This window comes from Myxine glutinosa, chromosome 1, assembly GCF_964187855.1.
Source record: "Myxine glutinosa chromosome 1, kmMyxGlut1.1, whole genome shotgun sequence".
Classification (NCBI taxonomy): Eukaryota; Metazoa; Chordata; class Myxini; order Myxiniformes; family Myxinidae; genus Myxine; species Myxine glutinosa.
In genome coordinates this window covers 412,839,800-412,847,071 of record NC_136261.1, presented here as the reverse complement: position 1 = coordinate 412,847,071, position 7,272 = coordinate 412,839,800, and positions in this window count along the sequence as shown.

The window sequence follows — 7,272 nt, the reverse complement described above, 5'->3', positions numbered from 1 at the left end:
CCACCCCAAGAGTAGGGGAAGGCGATCTCTAGCATCCCCCTCCCCACCCCCACCCCTCCCCCTCCCCACCCAAATATTGGGGAAGGTGGTCTCTAGCATACCCCCCCCCCCACCCCCACCCCAAGAGGAGGGTAACGCGATGTCTAACATGTCCCTCCCCCTCTCCCCAACAGGACAAATATATCTTTAGAATTACCCCTCACCCCCCACTCCACTAACAGGAAGGCAAGGTGGTCTCCAGCATCCCCCCCCCCCCCCCACTCCCCACCCCAAGAGTAGGGGAAGGCGATCTCGAGCATCCCCCCACCCACACCCCAAGAGGAGTGTAAGGCGATCTCTAGCATCCTCCCCCAACCCCACCACCTCCCCCCTCTCCCCCACCCCAAGAGTAGGGGAAGGCGACCTCGAGCATCCCCCCACCCCCACCCTAAGAGGAGGGTAAGGCGATATCTAGCATCTCCCCCACCCCAAGAGGAGGGTAAGGCGATGTCTAGCATTTCCCCCCCCCCCCCCCACCCTAAGTTTTTTTATGATTAAATTTACAATTTAATTTTCAATAAATTTAATTTTAATTAAATTCATAATTTTTTTCTTTTTTAAATATCGGCTTTCAAGCTAATATGGCTGCTGCACCACATGACATATGACCTGGAAAATGTACAATCTGTATATGTATGGGTCGGGGATCACGTTTGTGAAGTTTTGTGTTGATCGGATAAGGTTAGTTTTTCTATCCAATATGGCTGCCAAACCATGTGACCTATGATGTCATAAATTTAATATTTCAATACAAATGGGTCATAGATCATGTGCATGCAATTTCCGATTTTTAGGATAAGGAATTCGATTAATGGTCTTAGCCGAGTCCAGGTAATCATAACCCAGAATGAGCACATTCCCTCAGGAGAGATAAAATACCTTCCTTGGTACAATCCCTGAACAGGTATTTTTGGTTATTAAAAACATGGAGTTCTTGTACTGAAGGTAATTTCACTTGAAGGTAAAATCATCTCTCCAGGACAATTAAACATTCATAATAATCGATACAGGTATTCGGTTTTGTTTACCTGTTTCGCAATTACTCGCAATTAATTTTAGGAGAACACAAATTATTCCCAGACCGTGAAACACCTGGACTGCAGTTTATACCTGGGTCTGGATTCGAACCCGGACATGTTCAATATCGTCGGTAAAGAAGGATCATTTTAGCCATGATGGTAAATGTCCAGGTGAAGTACATGACATTCCCATTGCTCTCCCTCACACCAATCCCCATTTCTTACCTGTACAGGTGCTTCCAGGTGTTCAAATCGAAGGTTGTTCTTTATAAACGAACGAATACTGTATCAAGCTCCAGGTAAATTGTAATGAGCTAAAGATTCCACCGACAACCACCAAGACATTCCTCCTGGGAGACAAGATCACGTTTACTGATTGTTATCGAGTCGTGAAACGAACTGTTGAAACACCCGTCTGTGACGTCACAGCGCATTATGATGACACAATCCACCGACAACCCCCAAGACATTCCTCCTGGGAGACAAGATCACGTGTACCGATTGTTATAAAGTTCGTTCGATCGAACATTGAGTTGTACAAGGACAGGGAATCGGGACTCCAGGTTACACTTCAGCCATTGTCCGGTGTACACGTTTAAACCAGGTATCCAACAATGGTCTTTGAACGTGATTCACTTCGCTCGAGGAATCGACTCAGAAACGATGGGACACGCGTTACAAACCGGGTTACCTGGTGTGGATCGGGTTTTCAATCACACCTTAATACTCTATGTCGTGATGACGTTTTATTACGTTGGTGCGTGTACGATGACGTAATACGTCGGTGGAACTATCCTGGTGTCACGTGTTCCCGATAATCTAACAAATGCTCGTCGTACCTTTACCTTGTTTACAGGAGTGCCTCGTGGGTTTCAGCAGGAATGTGTAATTCGTTCAGGATGCCGGCGATAGCTTGCCTACTCTTCGCGAAGGAGACCGTGGGATCTTTAACATTCACCAAGTAATGCGAGCACACAGGACGTCCAGCTTCACGTCCATCCGAGGGACGACGGTGAACACATTGATGAATCACCTGCTTGCGAAGCACCTGGACGGCAGTTTATACCCGGGTCGGGATACGAACCCAGCCGCCCGCGGTTGTCTGGAACTTTGGAAACTCGTTGCTCTTCAATAAGATAATCTACAATGTATAACACAATGTGTGTGTGTGTGTGTGTGTGTGTGTGTGTGTGTGTGTGTGTGTGTCCCTTCATAAGGGTCGGCTTTAAAGGCTTTGAATAGTGCTTTTGGAGGGATTTGAAGGGGGCCGGGGGGGGGGGTTAAATGGGAAATCTTTGAACACGACTGTGTCAACCGGTTAAAATAACTAAAAGCCTGAGAACCCAAAAGACCCCAAGGACCCAGAGGACCCAAAATACTCAGTAGTCTGTTAAAGACACAAAGGATCATGGTCCAAGAGTAGGCCTGTCGTTGTATAAACAGGTCCCCAAGGACCGAATGTCCCCAAGGTCCAAGGTCCCCAAGGACTGAAATGACAAAGAGGACCCAAAATACCCCAAGGGACTCAGCAGACCCCCAAGGACTCTGAAGATCCAAAATACCCCAAAGACCCAAAAAACTGAAAAGACCCTAAAGACCCAATGGACCCCAAAGACCCAAAATACCCTATAGACTGTTAAACATCCAAAAGACTGAAAAGACCATGTAGACACAATGGACCCAAAAGACCCAAAAGACCCCGAGGATCAAAAGACCCAGAGGAACCAAAAGACCCAAACAACCCTAAGGACCCAAATGACAAAGAGGACCCAGAAGGACCCAGAAGACCCCAATGACTCTGAAGACCCAAAATACCCCAAAGACCCAAAAGACTGAAAAGACCCTGAAGATCCCGAACACCGAAAAGACCCCGAACACCGAAAAGACACCGAACACCGAAAAGACACCGAACACCGAAAAGACCCCAAACACCGAAAAGACACCAAACACCGAAAAGACCCCGAACACCGAAAAGACCCCGAACACCAAAAATACCCTGAACACCAAAAATACCCCGAACAGCGAAAATACCCCGGAGCAAAAATACACCGAACACCGAAAAGACCCTGATGACCCAGAATACCCCGTCGACCTCAAATATTGAAAGGACCCCGAAGACCCAAAATATTCCAAAGACCCCCAAAAAACCCAAAGATCCCAAAAAACCCCGAACAACAAAAATACCCCGAATACGCAAAAGACCCTGAATACCCAAAATACCCCAGAGACCCAATGGACACCAAAGACCCAAATACCCTGAAGACCCAAATTATCCTTAAGGACACTGAAGACAAAAAACATTCAAAATATCAAAAATAACCAAAATACTGAAAAGACACCAAAGACCCAAAATACACTTGAAGGGAAACCCAAATGCAATTTTTTTTCTTTCTGAAAACCATTGACAATCATTAATCAGTCTAATTTGAAGGGGGTTTTCTTTTATTTCATTTGTGAATCATAAAGTGCCGAAAAAAAGCCATAGAGTGTCGATTTTCGAATATGCCAGTGACATCACATTGTGATCTCACTGTGATCCTGCTAGCGACAGTACATAGAGACAGTGCATTCCGAGCTACTCGGATTCTGATAATGATTGGGAATGTTGGAGGGGGTGAGGGTGTGTGGGTTGGTCATTGGTATTGTTAGCTAGGGTGATGTTTGCTGGGGGATGGTGTGGGTTGTTTGTGCGTATTGTTGGCTTGGGTGACGGTTGAAGGGGGATTTTGAGGAGATGGTGGAAGTGAGGAGGGGTGAACAGGTGAGTGTGGTTTGGTCGTGGGTGTGGTTAGCTATGGGGATGGCTGATGTTTGTTTTTTTCTGGAAAATTGAGATGCCTCAAAAACCTAGGCCACCTGATTTGAACAGAAATCCAGCAATATTACCAAAGGAAATAATCAAGAAACCCAATTCAAAGCAGTTAGTCCGTGGGCTCAGTAGGGTTTACATGCACCCCCCCCCCCCCCCCCCCCCCACAACTTAACTTCCCGGGTATGTCCATGTACCCCCCACCCTAGGGGTTAGGAAAAACCATGTTAACAGAAAAAAACTCATTCCCTCATAGTCTGACCTCTGGTGACCTCATTAGTGACCTCATTTGCATATAACACATATCATTGTAAAGAGTGTCCCAGGACAAACATTTTGAGGGGTCATATGCAACCATAGGATGACTCGGTAAAAAGTTATGGCCATTTGAATTTCGCCTACCCCTAATTTTCGGAAATCACTGACACAGGGGGGGTAACATCAAAATATGCGTGGGAGGTACCTTGGGAATGAGTTTTTTTAGCCGCGTTGCAGATGCTGCTCATAGAGTGCCCTCTGCTGTTGTTGTTGTTGTTCTTCTTCTTCTTGTTCTTCTTGTTCTTGCAGAGAAGACAAAACCTCAAAGCTCCACCCATTCTGGGAACCATAGCTCCACCCATTCTGGGAGAGCCTTCATATAAACAAATATCCACCATTTTATTAACTCGCATAGCTTTGAGGCCTGTTTTGTAGGCCCGTGGTGTCTTCCTCTCTCACACAGTTTTATTTCAAATCAAATTCGATATATCATTTCATTTTTCACAGTCGCTAACATAGTTTTAGACTCGGTTGAAAAAAAACGGGAAGAAAATCCGATGAAAGTTGCCCTTTATAGAACGAAATGAATTCTCAAAGGCCTGTAACTTCAAGTCCATTGAGATATTTTTTTTTTAAATCGCGGCATGGTCAGTCATACACCGCCCGAAATAAGAGACGGGATAATGCCGAGATATATATATTTTGTTTAAATCGCGGCATGGTCAGTCATACACCGCCCGAAATAACAGACGGGAAAATGCCGAGATATATTAAAAATTCGTCCATTTGATGACAATCGTCACGATGAAATATTTAATTTATACGTCGTCACAATAATGTGGAGAGAGGAGCATAGCTTCGTTCACGTGTCGCCACACACGGGAAATTGCCGAGATATATTTTTTTTAAATCGCGGCATGGTCAGTCATACACCGCCTGAAATAACAGACGGGAAAATTCCGAGATATATTAAAAATTCGTCGCCACACACGGGAAATTGCCGAGATATATTTTCGCTTTGCACAAAAATAACATCAAGTAATCGAATCAATAGGAATGTCCTGTGCCTATAACATCGACGTTATAGGCACAGCTGCATCTAGGCATTGTGTAACATCGACGCGGCTTTTGTTTTAATTAAAACTTTTTGTACTTGTTTCTGTTAACATGGTTTTTCCTAACCCCTAGGGTGGGGGGTACATGGACATACCCAGGAAGTTAAGTTGTGGGGGGGGGGGGGGGGTGCATGTAAACCCGACTCAGCCCATGGACTAAGTTGCATCAGCAAAAAATGTGTTGTATGCTTGGAACAAGATCGCCCATAGGTTCGCTCGTAGGGCGGGTATTCTGCCAGTATTAATAAATGTGCAACTTTACTCACGTGAGGAAGGGAAGGAACAATTCGTTTTATATGGAACACAAATCCACGTCAGCCACAATCATGAGCTGAAGTAATACATGGGAAAACATGAAAATACCACAGTGTACCTGGAGAAATACCTTGGCGATCACATTGGGGATTCGGCACACGGATGTTTAAATCGGCTTGGAAGTTGGAAGGCGCGTTGGTAAAAACCAAAGCGAAACTCTGTTTCTTCATTTAATATTCCTTTCAACGTTCTATTATTTTATAATCGTTTCTATATAAAATGTCTTCTGATTCGTTCCTTACTTAAAACCATTTTTATATGATGACAAAAAGCAAGTTTAAATGAAAAGGTAATGGGGAGAAATTACACACGCTGCTGCTCAGATGACGTCAAATTTATTGATCGAAGGTGAGCAATGCCAAGAGTGGTACTGATATGCGCGATCGATCGATGCCTGCGCGAACGATGGATCCATTGATAGCGCAGCACGATCGGTCGATCGATAGCGCAAGTCCAATGATGGCGCATAACATACACATGCATCAAGTATACTTGCATAATGTACATTTGCATAATACATTGTACATTTGCATAATACATTTTTACATTTGCATAATACATAGCCCCTTGCATAATACAATGTGCATTTGCATAATACATTGCATATTTGCATAATGCATTGTACATTTGCATTATAACACAGGTTTCATCGATACCAATAATATCTAATGAATCCCTGTGAAATTATCAATGTAAAATCATATCTGACATTGTGTGACGTAACACTAAATTTGAGGTAAAAATTTTGAGATCATTAATTGATATTTCCCCTTTTTATACTTAAAATAATTAATTGATATTTCCCCTTTTTATAATTAAAATAATTAATTGATATTTCCCCCTTTTATAATTAAAATATTTAATTGATATTCCCCATTTTTTATTATCTATTGATATAAAATAAATGTGTCACTCCCCACGATGCCCACGTGGATTTACATTCGTGTGATGTTAAAAAGGATTCCTAAAAGTTGTTTCACTTTTTACCAAGTAACAAACTCGATTTTAGCTCACCTGGACCTTAGTCCGGTAAATTTATCGATCAAGCAGTGTCCAGGGTAAATAAGTGACTGAGAGAGACTGTGTGTGTCTGTGTGTGTGTGTGTGTGTGCGTGTGTGTGTGTGTGTGTGTGTGTGTGTGTGTGTGTGTGTGCGCGTCAGTGAGTGAGTGAGTGAGTCCACAAACACTTCAATCATTACTACTTGAACCAAACACACGATTTTGACCAACCTGACCACAAGATGCATACCTGATCCCTAATAAAGGTGGATTGATTGACCGCATCAAAATCTGCGCTCATTGGGGGCGCCTCCTGGAGGGGGAGGGGGAGGTGGATGGGAGGTTTGCCTCGACCCAAAATAGGTATTTACTTTTTTCTCCGAAACTACACAAACTATTTCGATGAAACTTGACTACAACCTTCATCAACCGTGATGAACCAAAGTTTGTTCACGACGTTAAAAAAAAAGCAATGTCTGAGGAGATCTGTGGGGTTTCCGTTACTGTTGCTCCTGATCCAGGAAGCTTCAGGACCCGCAGTCCCATTTTTATTTCCACGATTATTCACTTTAATGTTGAACTGATGCATGATTTAACCAACTCATCCATTGTTTGGATTAAATGATGTCGATGTTCGTCAGTGTACGACCACGGTTAACCCATAACGCTCTGAAAACTGAATGGAATTGAGGTTCAGGCCCTTTGGGATGCTGGTTC